This window comes from Rhinatrema bivittatum, chromosome 1 (genome assembly GCF_901001135.1).
Source record: "Rhinatrema bivittatum chromosome 1, aRhiBiv1.1, whole genome shotgun sequence".
Classification (NCBI taxonomy): Eukaryota; Metazoa; Chordata; class Amphibia; order Gymnophiona; family Rhinatrematidae; genus Rhinatrema; species Rhinatrema bivittatum.
In genome coordinates this window covers 292,385,288-292,405,792 of record NC_042615.1, presented here as the reverse complement: position 1 = coordinate 292,405,792, position 20,505 = coordinate 292,385,288, and the positions used below count along the sequence as shown (strand labels likewise).

At 43.5% G+C, this 20,505-nt stretch overlaps 1 protein-coding gene across 14 annotated transcripts in view; it reads left to right on the top strand.

The window, feature by feature from the left end:
• Positions 1-20,505, top strand: part of CAMK2D (calcium/calmodulin dependent protein kinase II delta) — a 613,333-nt gene that overhangs the window by 31,550 nt on the left and 561,278 nt on the right. The window lies entirely within an intron of this gene.

Genomic DNA, 20,505 nt, shown 5'->3' with positions numbered 1-20,505 from the left:
CTATTTTATTATGAAATCAGATGTTAAACGCTGGATTTTTTTTCTCAGTTTCTTAAAGCTGGTTGAGGAGTCCGTGACAAATATATGACATAGGCCTCGGTTTCAAGGTGATAGGTAGCACTTTCACATTCTGAAGCACATCATTATCATAAAGAAAGAACATGTCTATAATATTGTGTGAGAGAAAGAACCCAGGAAATTCAGGAGCCTAAAATACCTTTCTTTGTATAATCAGCCAGTTTTGTAGGCTGTGTCTATAGAGGGATTTAGGCATTTCAGAGGTGGGTCACCAAAATGGTGCAGAATCTGAAAGAGTGGCTGAGTAGTGGGCATAGAACCAGGTAAACCAATGTTCATATCCCACGTCTCCCACTGACTTGGCTTGTGACCTTGGGCAAGCCACTTTATTTCCTGTTGTGTCAGGTGCTCACTAGTGGTGTAATTTTCTAAGGAAAATGTAAATGTAATGTAATGTAGCAATTATCAAAAGCCCATTTACTTTCATTAAGTGCACTTAAGGTGAGTAAAACCTATTGACAATTCAGTAGCAATTTTTAGAAGCCTTTGAAAATTGCTACAAGGTATGCCATTGAATTGTCAATAGGTTTTACTCACATTAAGTGCTGTTAACATGGGTAAATGGGCTTTGGAAAATTTCTGATAGTACGTTACATTTATGTTTACATTTTCCTTTGAAACTTACCCTCTTTGGTTGTAAATCTTTTGGAACCGAGGCTCATTGTATCTGAATTCCAAGAATACTGTAAGCTGCCTTGAGCATCATTTGGAAAGGTGGGCTAAAAATCCAAAAAGTAACATTTTACAAATGATTATCGTTATTATAATAAACCCTGGGAGGTCAGACCTAAAGAGGCATATGTACATATTTTATGGATTTTGCCCGTAACCTTAGAAAAAAGGTGTAAATGGCAGGGTTTTTAACAATTTTCTGAGTATGTTGAAAGCCTGAGTTTTTAAAAAGAAGTTACTTTGTTTCTAAGCCATGGGATAAGAATACTTGCAACCATCTTTTCTTACTGTTGCCAGGCTTTTTCCCAAGATGCACTTACCTTCTGTCAGTGACATCAGAGTGCTGTTTTCTTCTGCAGTTGTCATTCAAAAGCATGGCTTGTGCTGGCAAATGTGTACAAGCACTTCTGTTTATAATGATGGCATTTCACGGTGCTTTTGGCAGGCGCAATCATTTTAGTGACTCAATATCTGCTTGTGAGAGTGACAGTGATAATTTGTAAAGAAAACGGTGAAGTGTCCAGAATCCATAGATAGTACTGGTTAGTGCACGAAGCACCAGGGCTGGATTTAAAATTATGGCGCCCATAAGCAGAGGGGGTTAGGGGTGGGGGGTTGCACCCAGAAAACACACAGCAGCAGGGGATCTCCCGGTTTTTGGTTGTCTTCAGAATTTGGTGCCCTACACAAGTGCCTGTGTGGCCTGTGCCAAAATCTGGCCCTGCCAAGCACAGCACTAAGACATCACTTTTACCCCAAATCCATTCCGATGGGAAAAATGCAAAACAAAAGAATTCTCAGGGAAAGCCAGAAATGACTCCAAAAACTCCAACATATTCATAATACAGCAGCTTAAGAACTGACCAGTACTGGTTTTGTAGAATTTACATTGGCTCCTTACCTGCTTTTGGGTGATATTTTAAGTATTAACTTTGGGTTTTAAATTGTTGAATGGGCTAGGCCCGGGTTATCTCAGGGCTTGCCTATCTATTTTTATTTCTTCTCCCACATTAAGAGGACTTATTAATTACCCCACAGCTGAAAGAGATAAGATTGGTGAAAACCTGGAAACGGGCTGCCTTCTTTTTTTGTGCCATCCCTTTGGAACATGCTGCCCAGTTCCAGCTCCTGGCTTTTTTGTCACACTTTTAATATTGGAGCATAAATCATTTTACTGTGCTTTGCTTTCTTAATGGTAGTGTTTGTTTAATTTTATATACAGTTTTTAGGTTTAGGAGTTATTTGATGATCATTGGCTTTATATTATTAACAGGTGTACCTCTTCTTAATCATTTTATTGTTTTACTGTACAATGCAAACTGATGATTATATTTTATCATAATTTATTGCTAATGGGAGGAGGCAAGATCTGCGCTTGGCTCTTCCTCTCCGCCCCCCCCCCCCCTCCAAATAATACAAGACACTTTACTGGCGTTATAAAGGGCCGCAGTTTATTTCACATACCCAAGCCTGAACAGTATACATCTGGCTGACAACAGGTCAGCCCAGACCTCCCCCCCCCCCCCACTTCTCGCCTGCCCTTATATAACTCACCACCACGTCCCAGTGGTAAGCTATTTGCCCCTTTCGTACCCCGCCTCATCCCAGCGAGGGTAAGTCGTGGGCTTTGAGCTTTAGCCCCCTAGCTCGTTCAGCCTTCTTGTGCAGCAGCCCCCCCGACTGCACGAGATTCATGCCCCCCCCCCCACGTGTCAATTAAACAAATCCTTTATATACAACATTCAACTTAGGCTCGGGTTTCCGCCACAAACAAGGAAACTTAAGCTTCCTTGTTCCCCCACTGCGGCCCCTTATTTACCTTCTATTGCTGCTTCCAATCCTTCTCCTCTTTAACAACTCCTGCAAGGAGTTGTTAAAGAGGTCGATCCCCACATCAGATAGATGAACACCGTCCCTCCTGAATAAACTCTCTAACATTTCCCAGGCCCAATCATGCCTAACCCAGAACCCCCCCTTGCTTGACCACCCAACACCCCATCTGCCTATTTACTTTTTTCACACCTCTTTTCCATATCATTTCATCTTTGTATTTAATACGAACAATGATATCAGACCACCCCAATCTAATCCTTGGCCACTTTATCATTACCATGCTAAGTCCTTACGAATAACTGAGATCAGTTCCCTACAAGATCCTTTTCCTATATCATTTCCTCCCAAGTGCACCAATAAAATTTGTGGGACCCCCAATGAGTTAACCTGCCCTTGCAAGAAGGATAAAAGCTCCGACCATCTCATGCCCCGTTTTCCCATCCAACGCATCCTCCACTGGAGTCTCTCCAATTGCAGATTCTCTCCGTAAGGCCGCCTTTTCGCCCGGTGCTGTGCCCAGTGAATGAATGAGTGACCCATGACCCAGGCACACTCCTGTTTTTTTATTAACCCTTACTGGTTCTGCAAAGGAAGAGACATCTATTAATATCACATTCTCCTCATTTTCCACCCCTATTTCCATATGTAACTTCTGAATGCATTAGATCTCCACCTGCCGATTGCTTTGATCTCACACTCAGCCATGTCAGTTTCAGCCGCTGTAGTAGCCGCCCCTATGCGAAAGTAATGCGAGCTATAATATCTTGCATCCTCACTCATGGCCTCCACCACCTTTTTTAAGACCCGAGAAAACTGAAAACTCGTGAGCAGTACGCCATCCTCGTGAACTAAATAGGATCCCGCCACCTTGGGCCGTACTCCCTCGTACTCATGAAGGCTTCTCATTGGGTTCGCTAATCCATGCACCGCCCTGCCCACTTGTATCCAATACCCTTTCCCTAGTTGATCTGTTTTTGACTTTTTCAAATACAACTTTACGCTGTCTCCTTGAACTGTAACCTGCTCCACCATCAATCTTGCCCTACGTGTATTGAATTTCGAGCTGGCTACCATCTTGCTGAGTCTCATTGCTCCAAAGAAGGGCAACGAAAAAGCCACTCTGAACAACAGAACCTCATAAGCAGATCACCACAGTTGCTCTAAATACTTTGCCATTTTTACCAAATCTGCACACCTGATGGGTCTCCTCTTATCTCTCCCCCCCCCCCCCCAACCTCGCTTCCTGTGCCAACCTTGTAGGATTCACTTCACTCGAAAACTTAGGGCTGGGTTCCTCCAACCTCTGATCTTCTGAAAGAAGGCAAACCCAACAATATGCGACTTTACCGTATTCACATAATATTTCCTGGACTTAGCCCATAGGATATGCTGCACAACTGGCTCATCCCCCACCATGCCTCCAGTCCATCCCTGGACAGCAGAAATCTTGTTATTTCTCTATTTCCTGCTATATAAGCTGCCCACGTGTTCATGGCTATCGACTTTTGTATTAGTCTCCACTCTTCTTCCTCCCTACATCCCACAGGTATTCTGGACACTTCTCCGCATTCATATGCGCTCCGGGTGCCAGTGATCTGAAGACCTTCCACTTAAAACGAGAAAGGGCATCTACTATAACATTTTCCACTCCTGGAACATGCTTTGCTGTAATTTCCACATTCATCCTCAAGCACATGCCTACTAACTCTCATAATAATGCAGAAACCATCAAACATTTTGCTGACAGTCCATTAATTACCTGCGCTACTCCCAGGTTATCGCACCAAAAAACAACCCGCTTGTTACTAAGCTCCTTACCCCAAATGGCCAATGCCGCTACTATGGGAAATAACACCAGGAACGTGATGTTCTTTGTAATACCCCCATCCACCCAGTTCCGGGCCACGGTTCCGTGCACCATTTTCCTTGGAAATACACCCCTGAACCATAGGACCCGCCACATCAGAAAACTGTTCCAATTCCTGATTAGTTACTTCTCTATCTGGTATTATGCACACCCCATTAAATTCTTCCAAAAGTACCTCCCAAACCTTCAGTTCATCCTTGATGGCATACGTTACCCGAATGAAATGATGTGGCACCCTAACTCCGGCCGTAGCCATAGACAACCTCCTAATGAATGCCCTGCACATCGGGATGACTCGTTCCGCAAAATTCAATGCCCCTATTAGGGACTGCATTTTTGGCAGTGTAATCTTTCTTGATCTATCCACTTTACGCACCAGATCCTTTAACCTAGTCACCTTCTCTTGCGGCAACCTGGACTCTAATGCCTCTGTATCCAGTTCTATTCCCCAGCTTCGTGGTCGGCCCTTAGGTTTTGTCCTGAGCTATAGGCACACCCATCATGCGTGCCACTTCTAGAAACCCTTCTAACTGCTTAATACACTGCTCTGACTGCCCTTTTCTATGAAAAGGAAATCATCTAAGTAGTGCAGCAAACAACCTTCACCTGTCCTATTCTCTGTCTCCCACTGCAAATAGGAACCCTCGCTGAACGACCTCCTGCAGTCGATCTCCTGCCGGCGCCATTTTCCGTACGGAAAACGATTCGCGGCAGGAAATCGCTCACGGACCCCCGCTGGACTCCCAGGAACTTTTGGCCAGCTTGGGGTGGCCTCCTGACCCCCACAAGACTTGCCAAAAGTCCAGCGGGGGTCCGGAACGACCTCCAGCAGTCGAATCGTGTTGGTCTATGGCCGCCGCCATTTTGCGACGGCCATTTTGCAAAATGGCGCCGGCTGAAGACGACGCGATTCAATGGCAGGAGGCCGTTTCGGACCGCCGCTCTACCCCAGGGTAATTTAAGGCATTTGGGGGGGGGATTTAATTTAAAGGGTCGGGGGTGGGTTTTAGGGGGTTTTAGTGTGCCGGTTTTCCTGCCCTCCCCCTTCCCCCGATTTAGCTACAGACCTCCGCTGGACCCCAGGGTAATTTAAAGCATTTGGGGGGGGTTCAGGAGGGTGGGGGATTTAATTTAAAGGGTCGGGGGTGGGTTTTAGGGGGTTTTAGTGTGCCGGCTCACGATTTTAACGATTTTCACGATACTTTACACACCCAAACGGCAACAATACGATTCCCTCCCCCTCCCAGCCGAAATCGATCATTAAGACGATCGAGGACACGATTCACATCTCTAATACCTTACTGTACATTCACTCCTGGGAATAAAATTGTTAACGGACGCACCTTTTGGATAAGACAAATTCAAAATGAGCCTAAATTTCCCTGGAATCTTTTTTGGTATGACTGCCAATGGAGATAAATGCATTATATTAAAAGGCGGCTCATTAAATGGACCAGCTGTACGCCCTAGGTCTATCTCCTCTTGCAATTTTTTGGCTGCTACCTCTCTCAACTTCGGTACTGACCTAGCGTTTCTCATGCTACCCCCAACCCCAGGACCCCTGTACGGTATGCGAAACCCATACTTAAAACCCTTAGCCAATAAAGTCGCTGCCTTTTTTGTCTGGATATTCCTTTAGTCCCTGCAGCAATTCCCCTAAAATTACTGGAGATACACCTTCTCTAACCTCACGTCATTGCGTACCCCCTCTGTGCGGGGTAACACTCTGACTCGAGGGGCATTTAATTGCTGGATGCGCTCCGCTACCAGCTGAGCAGGCACGCCTGAACTTGCAGTCAGGGAACAAGCAAGTGGCTTTATTAAATCGACAGCACACATCTGTTCCGCTCCCTGCTGTCTTAACCGATGCTCCCCCTTTTGCTGCATTCCCCAAACCCCAAAATGAATTCGCACCTCCACCCCAACTGCTAATCACCACACCGCTACCTATGCATTTTGGGGCACTAGCGCTCTTATTTGTCATCTGGGTCAGCCATAAATTAATGTCTTGCATACCCCACGACATATGTCTATTGCCTTCCATTTTATCACGGAACCTCTCATTGCAGTTGAGCCAAGCCCAACCTTTGTAATTTTTAAATGCTCCCAGAATACTGTCTGCATAAGCTAATAAAGACCCGTAATGCCGAGGTTCGAAATGTCCGACCACACTGGCCAAACGCAGAAACCCTCAAACCCAATTTAAAATATTTTTTGAAACCTTGGGTCCCGCCTCTCTGTCCTTGTCTTTCTTTTTACTCTTCCTCTTGTCCTTCCTCCCTCCTCTTCTGCCTTCTAGCAATTTAAAAATATTGATGTATTTGCGTTTTCTAATCCGCCTGCGCATTCTTCTAGGCACCTCCTCCCATAGTTCCATTAAGGATGCTAAAGCTGGATGACCCATGTCAGACTTAGAGCCCGCCCTGTAATGGGCCTCTTTTCCCACTCCGATTCACTGGACGACGAAGACGAGGACCCTGTGGAACTACTGTCTGACTCTGTACTGGATTTCTTAGCCCTCTTTCTTTTCTTTTCTTTCCTTTGTCCTTGATCCGCGCACCTGTTTGTCCCAACTCACCCGTATCGCCACCATAATAAGGTACTCCTGACCCCGCTGATTCCATGTCGCTCTGTGTCCAACTTCCCCTCTCTCGCCTCGCGTCTGGGCACGAAAAGGCTCTGTCCCCTCAAGCTTCCTGCCGTGAAGTGTCTGGGTATGCTCCACTTTCCGCCTCTGTGGGAACAACAGAAAAGCCAGCAGAGTCGCTCGAACGCGTATATCCCTCGTGCCCTGCACCACCTGTTCCCCCAAAATTTAGGAGAACCGCTCCTCGCCTGTATCTCCCTTGGCCTTTCTCCCTTCCCCCTGCATTTATCATAATCCCTGGCCCAGCTTGGTAGTCATCCTGCTCATCGCCTATCCGGTCCTGCCGCTCACTAAACCGTTCACCGCTCAAACTACTCTTTTCCTCCCACTGCCCTCCTAGGTGAAACCTTGACTGATCATCGTGTAGCTCTCTCCCTGGGATTGAACGAGCAATGCTCGCCCTTACCTGCCTACGCTCTGCGTCTCTCAGCTGAGCACCTGTTTCCATAGCGGTGTAAGACCCCCATGCTACTGAATTCATCCTCAGAATAGGCCTCTGCCCTTTGCTTACCCCTCTCCTAGACCTTGCTGGAGCCTCCAGCTGCCTGTGTCCCTCGCCCAATAACCGGAATCTCTTCCTGCACCTGGAAGCTTACCCTCCTGCCCCTCTCTTGGGCTCCCATCCCTTGCGTTGACCTGCTACTAGCAGGAAACTTTCTCAAGCTCTTGCCTTTTGCCGCTGGCCTAACTTTCCGGCTGTAACCTCTTTTTTCACCCTCCACTTATCCATTGCTACCGACATCTCAGGCACAGGAACATGGGATGGGAAATTTTACAAATCCCCTGAGACATTTAAGGAAATATCAGGTACATCAATATCCTCAGGGCTATAATTCTGAGAAGGTGGGGGGGAGGGGTAGGTTCTGCCTCCGGCCTGCTCTCTCCTGAAGCCGTAAGGGGGGAGAGAGGAGGAGGTGCCACGGGGGGAGAAGGGGGCAACAAAGGACTTGCCTGCGGGTTTTTCCTTCTGGTGCCCGGGGTCACACCCATGACTGGCCACAAGTTATTACACCCAGAACGCTGCTGACCTGCACCTCCAAGTGGGGGATTCCTCTCCCTGCCTTTTCGCTGCATCGTGCTGCAGAGGGAAACAAACTTTCGGGAAGCAAGCAGGAAAAAGACCAGATTATTTAGATTTCTTTTTTAAAACTTTTTTTGAACTCTCAGCCTGGGCAAGCCCAGGCAACGCTGGCAAACTCAGGAAATTGCCAGCAGGGGATTCCTTTTATTGACTTCGACAATCTTTTTTTTTTCAAACAGGCTAAGAAGAAATGCGACAGCAAACCCCGCGCAGCTTGCTCCTTCTTTCTTCAGAGGTCGACTGTCAGGCAATGCAGCAACTTCAGCAGTTGCCTGCCTGCCAACCAATAGCAACGCAGTGATTTGAAATCGCTGGCGACGCGCTATTGGTTCCTGCCTCTTTTTGCCTTCTACTTTCCCCACCTCCACACCCCCCCCCCTCACGCACGGACCTTGCCGCTGCGCGCCGATTCCCCCCGTCCCTCATATATTGCTGTGTTGTAATATGCCTTAGTTATGTTAGTGGAAAGGAATGCTATACATAACATTATGTTATGTTATGGAGCACTGTTTCTGCACAGATAGTAATAAAAGAAGGTTATGCAAAACTAATGATCCTAAGAAGACTAAAACCTCTATTAACGATTAACAATTTTCGCACAGTTCTACAAGCAATGATATTCGCTAGCACAGATTATTGTAACTCCCTGCTGTTAGGACTACCTCAATCTACAATTCGGCCTCTGCAAATATTGCAAAATTCTGCTGCCAGAGTTTTGACAGGCAAAAAAAAGGAGTGACCATATTACAGGAACACTTGCTGAACTCCACTGGCTTCCAATTGAACAAAGAATACAATATAAAGCACTTTGTATAATCCATAAACTAATCCACGATGATAAAGCCGACTGGCTTAACACGGCACTGCGCGTGCACGTACCACAAAGAAACCTGAGATCTGCAAATAAAGCTCTACTAACTGTCCCCTCTGTCAAATCAGCACATCTCATGCAAGTAAGGGAAAGAGCATTGTCACTGGCTGGTCCTGTACTCTGGAATACCATGCCACTTGAAATAAGACTACAGACAAATCTGAAATTATTCAAAACTAATCTGAAAACCTGGTTTTTTAAACAAGCATTTTATAAAGATAAAGAAAAGGAGAAAAATAGTTGAGCAATAAGGATGCACCAAGATAGAAGTTTTTAGTAACCTACATAAGCATATTAATGTTAAAATCAAACTGCCTAATTTGTACCTAACAATCAGGTTTAATTTACACACCTATTTATTTATTTATTTAACACTTTTTATATACCGGCATTCGTAGGACACATCATGTCGGTTCACAATTAACTGAGAAAGGAAATTACAATGAACGAGGATAGAGAGAGTCAACGATATTACAATGAACGAGGAACAAGGATAGAGAGAGTCAACGAGCAGGGATACAACTTTGTAAAACGAACTGGATAATGATTATCCATGTTAAGTTTAGGTATGCATCAGGATGTTAAGGATGCATGTGCACTTAAGAGCTTAACATATGAACTTATTTACAATATTAAATGCAGGGGCAGGGAGAGGGGGAAGGGGGGGAGCGAGGAGGGGAAAGGAGAGGAGGGGGTAGGGGTATAAGAGAACGTTAAGGCAATGGCACTTTCAAGGAAAGGCTGTTTGGAGGAAGAGAGGGGAGGGGTAGGGGAGAGGCAGCGGGGTGCTGGGGAAGGGTGGGGGGAGGGAGCAGGGGGGGAGCTGGGATGGTAAGGGAGCTAGAATGGAAGGGAGAAGAGGGGAGCTGGGAAGGTAAGGGAGCAAGGGGAGTTAGGATGGTGAGGGGGAGGTTGAGGAGAGGGTGTGTAGGCTGAGCGGGAGCTGAGTAAGTTCGAGGCATGACAATGACTAGGATTGGGAGGAGTTGGGGTATGCCTGTTTAAAGAGCCATGTCTTGATTCTTTTTTTGAAATGGCTCAGGGACGGTTCTAAGCGGAGTTTAGCAGGAAGGGAGTTCCAGAGGGTAGGACCTGCAATGGAGAAGGCTCTGTCCCGGGTAGTAGTAAGGTGCCCAATTTTGAGTGAGGGGGTTTGGAGGGTGCCAGCGAGGGAGTTTCTGGTGGGGTGATTAGTTTGGCGGAAATGTGGCATATCCTCAAGCCAGGGGGAGTTTTTTTTGTATAATGTGTTATGGAGGATAGTAAGTGTTTTGTATTGGGAACGGTAGGAAATGGGGAGCCAGTGGAGATCTTGTAGTATGGGAGTGATGTGGTCCGTTTTCCTGGTGTTTGTTAAGATTCTAGCCATAGCATTTTGGAGGATTTGGAGGGGTTTAATAGTGGAGGCTGGGAGACCTATGAGAAGGGAGTTGCAATAGTCGATTTTAAATAGTATGGTGGTTTGCATAACAGTGCGGAAGTCGTGGGCGTGGAGGAGGGGCTTCAGTTTTTTGAGGGTTTGAAGTTTAAAGAAGCCCCCTTTTAGCAGTGATTTGATGTGTGATTTGAAGCTTAGCTGATTGTCTAGGGAAACTCCTAAATCTCTGACACTGGGCGGTAGTGTGTGAGCTTGTGAGGCGTTTTGAATCATTTGGTAGATCGAGTCGATAGGTTGATTTGTTAGGATAAGGATTTCTGTTTTAGAGGCGTTGAGTGCAAGGTGGATATTGGAGAGGAGAGAATTGATGGATGTCAGGCAAGTTTCCCAATATTGCAGGGTTTCAGTAAGGGATTTCCGAATGGGAATGAGTATTTGTACGTCGTCTGCATATAAGAAAAATTTTAGTCCTAGTTTAGAGAGTAAGTGGCAGAGTGGGAGTAGATATATATTGAAGAGGGTGGACGATAAAGAGGAGCCTTGTGGTACGCCTTGTGTGAGGGGAATGTGAGCGGATTCAAAGTTATCAAGCTTGACTAGGTACTTTCTGTGGTCAAGGTATGAGGAGAACCAGGATAGGGCTGTATTTGAGATGCCTATCTCCGCTAACCGTGATATTAGGATTTGATGGTTCACGGTATCAAAAGCGGCAGAGATATCAAGGAGTTTATTATTTTAAATTGTTACCGAACTATGATGGCACACGAGTAATTTGTAATCCATACCACCCATATTTCTCTTTACCGTGCCCTTCTGTAAACCGTTGTGATGGTATTTAACTTAACGGCGGTATAGAAATTTTTTTAAATAAATAAATAAATAAATTGAAAATACAAAAAGTAAGCAAATGAAATTGATTTCAGGTAAGCCAGCATCAAAAAAACTATTGACATATCCGGGAGGAGAAGAGGTAATTTGGTAGAAATTTACATACCTCAAATATACATGGCGAAAACGAACGACGTTGTATAAAACTTGACAAATAAATAAATACATAAAATAAGTAATGAACAAGTTGCAAGCATTTTTCATTGAAAAGGACAAGAGGATCATGATATGTGGCTGGAAGGGGTAGACTTGGAAGCATTTTTTGTCAGAAAAGCTAAAATTGTATGAACAACATCGCACTGACGATAGTGGGTGCAAAAATCAGTATCAGAATTTCATAAAGCAAAAGCACAATATGGGGGAGGGGCTTGGTGGTGTGGAAATGAGGGTGAAGCTGGAGATTTATTTTATTTAGAACGATCTATAACCCACACAGATCCAAAGGTTATGCAGGATCTGCAATATAAGAGGAAGCAAATAAAATGAACAGACTAAATGGGCTTTGTGATCTTTATCTGTTGCCATACCCTCTTTCTATAAAAAGCTTTCTGTGCAGTTTTGTGAGCAAAATAGGTCAAGTCTTAATCATAGCTTTCCATGGTATTTTATTTAATGGTGACGACCTTAAGAGAAATGCAGTTGTGTTTGCACTGGAAATGTGCTGTGGTACAATAGCACTACAGACCTTAAATCGCACTACCCTACATAGAACCAGAACACTGATACAATAAGGGGTTTTAATGCTTACTACCACCACGATGACTATTTATCAATTCTAAAACACTACTAGACATAGTTGGAGCTGCACAGACATACATGAGAGACAGTCCCTGCTCCATGGAACTTACAATCTAGTTAAGGTAAACATATATGACAAACAGAAATGTGTATATTGTATTTAAAAATAACTTCAAAATCCTTATGTATTTTATCTTGTAAGAAGGTGATACTGAGGTATACAGAAGTCATTTTCCATGCTCTGTTTTGGCTGCATGTCTGTTGTGTATGCATCTGTGCTGGTTTTTATGCTGTATGGAAGATGGACAGCTTTTCAGATTAAAATATCATTAGTGTGGTATTATATTGGGTACCGTGGCTTAGAACTGTAGTTCCCAAAACTGTCTTGGAGGATCCCCCCTGCTGGTTGGGTTTTCAGGCGCTCCATAATGAATTTGCATGAAAGTTTATGCAAGTATAGCTCATGCATATTTATTATGAGAATCCTGAAAACCCAGTTAGCTTGGGGTCTTTGAGAACAGGTTAGGGAACCACTAGTTTATTATTTTTAATTCGTACAGTCTCATAGGTCATCCTTTCCTGTCGGACTAATCTGTTAAAGTATAACTATATAGATTTTTATGAATTAATGCATGTTTTGCTTGGTACTGCTCAGTTGAAATGTGGTCTTTGCTCTTAGGGGCGGATTTTAAAAGGAGCGCGAATAGCCTACTTTTGTTTGCGCTCCAGGCGCAAACAAAAGTACGCTGGATTTTAGTAGATACGCGCGGAGCCGCGCGTATCTGCTAAAAACCTGGATCGGCGCGCGCAAGGCTATGGATTTTGTATAGCCGGCGCGCGCCAAGCCGCGCAGCCTACCCCCGTTCCTTCCAAGGCCGCTCCGAAATCGGAGCGGCCTCGGAGGGAACTTTCCTATGCCCTCCCCTCACCTTCCCCTCCCTTCCCCTACCTAACCCACCCGCCCGGCCCTGTCTAAACCCCCCCCTTACCTTTGTCGGGGGATTTACGCCTCCCTCTGGGAGGCGTAAATCCCCGCGCGTCAGCGGGCCTCCTGCGCGCTGGGACGCGACCTGAGGGCGGGTCTGGAGGGCGCGGCCACGCCCCCGGGCCCGCCCCCGGAACGCTCCCGACACGCCCCGAAAACGCCGCGCGGTTCGGGCCCGCCCCCCGACACGCCCCCTCCGAAAACCCCGGGACTTACGCGAGTCCCGGGGCTCTGCGCGCGCCGGTAGGCCTATGTAAAATAGGCTTACCGGCGCGCAGGGCCCTGCTCGCGTAAATCCGCCCGGTTTTGGGCGGATTTACGCGAGCAGGGCTCTGAAAATCCGCCCCTTAATGTTTTAATTTTTACAAGCATCAGAATCCTATTACAATAAACTTACTGAAGTTATATTCCTTTTTTATTGTTTATAAAAAGAACCCCCCCATCTGTATTAGTTACTGGAAAGATAATTATAATTGGTTGTAACCAGGCATGCTACCAGCATGCACATATATTTCTAAAATATTACCAGCTAGGAAACAAGAGTTCATATAAAAATATACTTTATAGTTCTACTTAATAATTCTTGGTAAATCCATATTATAATACCTAGGCCTAGATTTACTAAACCATGATAAGGGTATAACACACGTAAAATGCATTTATTGTGGAATTTAGCTATGTAGAGGTCAGATTACGTGATATTTGCGTTACTGCATTTTTTTTAATTCCACCCCTATTAAAATTAGCTGAATGATTCACTTTAGTTGTTGTATTGGAAGAAGCTTCAATCTTGTAATATATGTTTGTTAATTGTTATGCAATATGGGGTAGATTAAAAAAAAAAAAAAAAAGAAGCGCGCACAGACGTGGATAATTTATAACACACGTGTGTCAGTGCATACATGTTCTAAAATACGATATCCGCACGCACATGCGTGCGCAGATTTTAACATCTGCGCATGCATATGCGGGCGGGTGGTGTCCACGCGCGCGGGGGGGGGGGGATTTTAAAAGACCACGTGTGGCGACGTGAGAAGAGCTCCCCCAGTTCCCTCTCAGTCCACTCCAATTAAGGAGCGGACTGGGAGAGAACTTCCCTATACCCATACCTAACCCTCCTACCCTTTCCCCTCTCCTCTCCTCCCCAACCCCAGCCCTTTCCTAGCTATAATACGTTTTGTTGTTTTTTACCTTGCCGCTCCGAAGGAGCAGCAGTAGACTCCGCGTGCCGACCGGCTGCTGTTCTGGCCCACCCCACCCCCTGGCCTGCCCCTTCTGAGAGGCCCAGCACTTTGGGTTTACGCGCATGGCTGGGCCTGTTGTAAAATGAGAGCGGTACGCGCGTAGCCCTTTGAGAATTTACTTGTATATGTTTTTAATTATGAATGTTTTTACTATAAACTGTGATCTTGTACTAAGCAGTATAAAAGTACTGTAAATAAATAAGCTGCTTTGCATGCATTTGCATGCTTACATTTTAACTAATGCATGCCAGTTAGATAATACATAGTGAATCTTATCAAATGAAATAACATGGCCAACTTAGGGAAAAAAATAACTCTCACTATTTTAGCGTATTTGAAAGAGTTGTTTTAGTTCTGAGGACATTGGGATGCTAATGTGCATACTGATGTCCTTGGGAGCCCTCTAAAAGTGACAGGAGACCCAAAAATAACTCTTCTGCCATGATAAAATTTCCCAGGGGTCTTGTGAGAGCCCCATCCACCCATCCTCATTGCCTATTGAGATGGTGCTGACCCAAAAAGTGTCATAAATAAATGTCATTCGGCCAAATCCCATCCCCTTCCCCTTTGTAGCAAATTTCCCCGCCACCCCTACCACCCTCCCATCAACCCCCATCTCCAAACAGCAGATCCTCCTGGCCCCCCCCCCCCCCCATGGTCCCTCCTTTCCAAAATGCATGACCATCCCTGGGGTCTAGTGGGGCACCCCACCCCCTCCAACCACCCCCTCTTACATAAAAATAGACAATAGCACCAGGTAGGGCGTGCATCAAGCTAGGGCAAGAGTACATTGTAGATCAAGCTAGGGCGAGAGTACATTGTAGAAACCTCATCTTTGCGTTCCTTTCCTTATTTCAAATCACATCAAATCTTCACTTATGTGTACTTTGCTATTCATACATCTGACTGTGCATGTAAAACTGCCCCCGAATCCTAAACCACCATCAAAACCTCACCTCAAGTTAATAGATGACCCTCCTATAGTGAGATAAGTTGATGACAAATATGTGTGCTACCCTAGAGGCTCTCTCTCACTCCTCTCCACTCTCCTCTCCTCTCTTCTCTTCCTCTCTCTCTCTCCTGCCCAAAACAGGATTCACAATAAATATCACAAATCCCATTTCAGGCATATTACACAGCTTAACACCAGGTAAAAAGGTGTAGCTATTTCAAGCAATAACATGGGTTACACTATCACACTCAACATTAAACACCCCTCATTTTCATAAATCCCTCCCAAACTCCTCCCCTTTGACTGTATTTTCAAAATTTGCATACGCATCTCACAACGCAAAAAATAACACATGCGTAATGGCATTATCGTGGGCACAAGGGCCCTAATGCCCGCGATAACACATAACGCATTTTGATGAATGACCCTGTATTTTTTTACTTCCAGGAATCATTTGAATCCTGTTTTTTTTGTCACACCTCTCCATCACTCGCAAGCACCCAGCATGCATGGAAAAACCTTCCCCTTTGGCCATGTGAGAAAAATGCTGGACGGAAGGATCACTAGTTGGTTAATTGGAGGAATGGCAAAAAATGCCAAGGTCAACATGTGAGATGAGTACTTAAGCAGGAAGGAAGAATCTAATCATCCAAGCATGACAATTGTAAGCAGCTTTGGGAAAATTGGAGGGAATTTAGGATATCAAATCTCAAAACTGATCTGGTTTGACCAGCCCTAGCCACATGTCGAAAGGTAATTAAATAATAATGGTAGCCGATATTTACATGTTATTAAGTTAGAAGGGAAGCTCGTAGGGAAGCCATGCTGGAAATCATGCTGTTTACCAGTTCACGCACAGATCTCGCTGCCTAACTTTTATAAGAATGGGGCTTGAGCTTGCCAGATTAATCAGCCAGGCTTTAAGCTTTTGGGGACCTGGGTATTTACATTACCTTCAGATCTGGAAATGGTGAGTATTCTCCCTTGCTCCAATGCATTTTGTGAAATCCTTACTGAATGCTACAACTGCCTGATCTTGCTGTATTTTCTCCTGTATCAGTTACAAGTACCTTACTTCTTGTAAGGAAGTGTCCCATAAAACTGATGTCAACCACTGGTGGGCTTGTTGTCATGTGGCTGTATTTTCAGGCATGCAGTGACTTCTTTTAAATTAAACTCCACCAGAAAAATCCTTGAGTTAGCACATGTTTTGAACTTTGGGATAGTTCAACCATTTTCTGGCCTTTACCCATATGTGCAGTTTGTATGTATGAAGTTGTGCTTCTAAAATTAGTGTGATTTGGCAGCTCTGTTTTCCTTTATAAAGGAAATATTGAAATTATTCAAACTTCCAACTTAAAAGGTTTGGTGTCCCATTTTAATGAGCACCATTCCTACTGGAGGGATGTTTTTCATCAGGGGCTATTCTTAAATTTATGTCCAAATACATATTTATTTGCATATTCTCCAAAAACCCTTTAGCTGTAGCTCACACCTTTTTCTAGGTAGCTCAAGGTGACTTACATGGAAGTACTGTAGATATTTCCCTGTCCCCAGAGAGTTTTTATAATCCGAGCTTGTACCTGAGGCAACAGCAGGATTTGAATGTGGGCTTTTCTGGTTCTCAGCCTGCTGCGCTAACCACCAGGCTACTCCTTCATTTAGAAAGGCTCAGCTGGCAGGCTTATATGTCATTTTAATCAGGAGCGTCTCTTGACTTTTTCATATGTTTTTCAACTTCTATTTCTTTTTTTGTGAAATTGGAAAATGATTAAAAACAGAAAAATGATATTCGTTTCAGTGGGAGCTGTTTGAAACCTGCCCCTATTTGTTAATAAAATCAACCAAGCTGAGTAGCCGATCAAAATGTCAATCCAAAAAATTTTCCAAGCAATCCTTTTTGCTCTGACTAGGAAGAATGTTAATCAAGTAAAGCTGATTGAAAGCAGACCATTTCAGTAAAAGTTGAAGACTCTGAGGCATTTTCTTCAGGTAGAAGGAACTCCTGCCACATCACTTGTGACAAAAACTTGTTGGAGGTTGAAAGTCTCTAGGATGGAGGGAAAATGGTCACGGACACATCAGAATAACAAAGACAATATGGATGTAGTAGTATCAGAGCAGCAGGTTTAGTAAATTTGTGAGGAAACATTTCTACAGTATGTTTTTTTGTAAACTTGTTTTTGGCCTGATTACATTCTGTGACTTAAATTAGAGGCCTGATGTGCAGAGCAAAAGCCTTATTACATTTTGACACCTAGATTGGTTTCTATTGTGCTTCATTGCTTCCTGTTGAATATGTTTTTATTATTAGATGCTGTTGTGCATTTGCATAAAAATAGCTTGAGGGTGGAGAGAGCGAGCCATGGAATAGTGTGCTGAGGAGAGAGGTGCTGTGTAAGAAATGGTGGTGTTTGTGAGCATTAAAATTTAGTTAGAAGAAACAGGGTCCAAAAGATTTTTGAGCAAAGGCCTTCATAATTAATGTGCTGTACCAACAAGGAGCACCTTTTCACATAAGATTTATTTAATTTGCTTATTTCAATGTATGCAATGATTGTGCAATATATCTTTCATATTGATGATTTAACCTACAACCCACGGCGAGACACTACAGCTAAAGCTTTCGGGATGGGGTGGGTTTGGAGGTTTTAAGTAGCAATCCACAGAGCCCCACAGCTGTCAGCAGCACAGGTGTCCTGCTGTTGCCAGTTATAGCAGCAACAACTAATAGTAGGACTGTCCACTGGCTCCGTTTTTTTTCTTTTCAGGGCATGCTGATCCAGCCCTGGTTTTATCCCCGTGCAGATGGTCTTGTAGTTCCGCCTTCCCTGTCGATTTCCTGAGAAAAATAGGCCTACAAGTTCTTATTGAGCAGTGGGGGTAAGAAATCAGGCCTGCCTCAGCCTGTGCTGAAGAAAAAAAATGAAGCCGGTTGATAACCTTATGCAGTAGTTTCCACTGGCCTCACCATTTCAGCCACTTGAACTCTGGAGAGTCAATTTTGCTGACTGTTCTCCAGCATTCAAAAATCTGTTTCGGACAATTCTTCTCAGGTTCAGTCAACACCAGTGCCATGGTTAACCCATTACTCAAAACAACTTCATCTGTAGGAGTGATCACTATCTGGTGTACAGCATTCCTTGTAGATTCTTGCACTTCTCTCTTAATAGCTTCTCAGACATAGGCAGAATGACAACTTTTTCATTCTCAGCAAATTTGCATAGCCAAGAGATATCTATAAGAGACACAAGTTTTTATTGATCCCCCATACTAGCCTAAATTCTTTATATATGATCTCTTCTATTTCAAAAAGAAGCCACTAATTCCAAATATTCCTCCCGGTTAATATGCTCATTTTTAAAATATTAGGAACTTCCTTCTAATCTGTATCAGGATTCTGCAAGTCAATTCTAACAATGAAGGAACAGTATTTAGGGACAACATTATCAAATATATGCCTGCATCTGATATCCTATTACAGGTATGTCAGAGTCACTTACTGCTCTTAACTGAGCTCAGTTTCTTCTCCTGAATCATGCAGTCACTTGACTTTCTGTGAACACAGATATAGGTCATTGCCATCAACTTATAGAAACATGGGTAATACACATTTATTTAATAAAGAAGTCTCACATTTTTGGGACGTGTGGGTTTAAAGGTGCTGTTGTGAATACTTAGGGACCTTCGTTTTCAGGTTTTACTTTATTTTGCCTGGGAATATCAATGTTGGAACAAAAATGAAATTGGTGGAAAAATGACTCTTCCCCTGATTTGTCTCCTGAGTTTTGTATCAAAGTCATTTTTCTACTTTTTTTTTTTTGTTGAAAATTCCCAGGCAAAAAAAAACAAAAACAAAAACCTGAACGTGAAGGTCCCTATGAATACTTAAAGAGCAATATGTTAGAAGATGGGAGAGTCCCAAAAATATATTTGAAGTTAGAAGAATATTAGGATTCCTCTGTTACAGAAGATTTGTGCCTTAGTTTATGAAGATACCATCATCCTTGGGATACCAAGAAAAAAATGATTCTGAGTTTTGAGTGTACATCAATCAGAATGTCGAGAGGCCTTTGATATGTTGGATTATAAATTGATGTTGACATCTTTCTTGCCATATCCGGATTTTACTAAACCATATATATTAACATTGGATGCCAATTTTAGAAGCATACGAGCTGTGTGTTAAATCAGATACAAGATGGAAAGGAATGAGTAATCTCATGTGCTGAGGTTTGAGAAAATTTGAACGTAACTGTAATTTTAGTGCTTTTATGCTGGAATTGTTAGCTTTTAGTTGGGCTACATTAAACAAGTTGTCAGAATATTTGATGTTTTAGAAATTTACCCGAACTGATTTATAATCTATTAAAAAGTATCTCAGAACAGCCGATGTGCATATTGTGGAACAAAGCTGACTGGCTTAGTTAGCAGAATTAAATCTGAAAGTATATTGTAAGACTGGAAGATGTAATGAGCATGTGGATGCATTATCTATAAAACCCTTAATAGATAAAGCAGAAACAACAAATGGATTTTATGAAAATTCAAGCCTAAAGAGGTTCAAAATCATCTTTGAATTATCAAAAAAATGTTTCAATTTGGGGAGAGTAATTTTCAAAAGTATTACCTGTGGAAATGGCTTGTTTTAACATTGCTCGCTGGGCAATGTTTGGCTTCCTAAGTTTGCACAGGTATTTTGCTATGATATCAATGGTACAGTTGGGTGGAAAACTTCACTTGATTAGACATTGGTTCCAGTGAGAGTATTATTATAGCAGATGGAGTAAGTGAGCCCCCTGGTTTACTACTAAGGTCATCACTGGGATAAGTCCAAAACAGATGTTGCATTAAAGAACTATGAACAGAAGTTGGTTAAATGTAAGTCATAATGATAATGCAAAAAAGGTTTATTATTCAGCTTGTATTCCAGACACTCCTTTGCAAATTTGGGAATTGTATTTTATAGTTAAATTGCTGACCCTAAAATCAGCCTGTTCTATCTCAGCTTATGCAACCCTTAATTGAGAGGACTTTGCTTCTTTTTTTTCAAAAGAAGATCAAATAATTAGTGCAGAATTTTCCAGATGGAGGGCCTGCACAGCAAGTAGTCCATCTGGTAGATGGCGCTTGCCGGGAACAGTTTGACTTAACATCTGCTGCCGAGGTATCACAAATTATTAGTAAGCTAAAAGTCAATTTATGTCCTTTAAACTCATGTTCCAGTGTTTTATTTAAACACCTTGGGAAGACCTGGGAAGTTATATAATG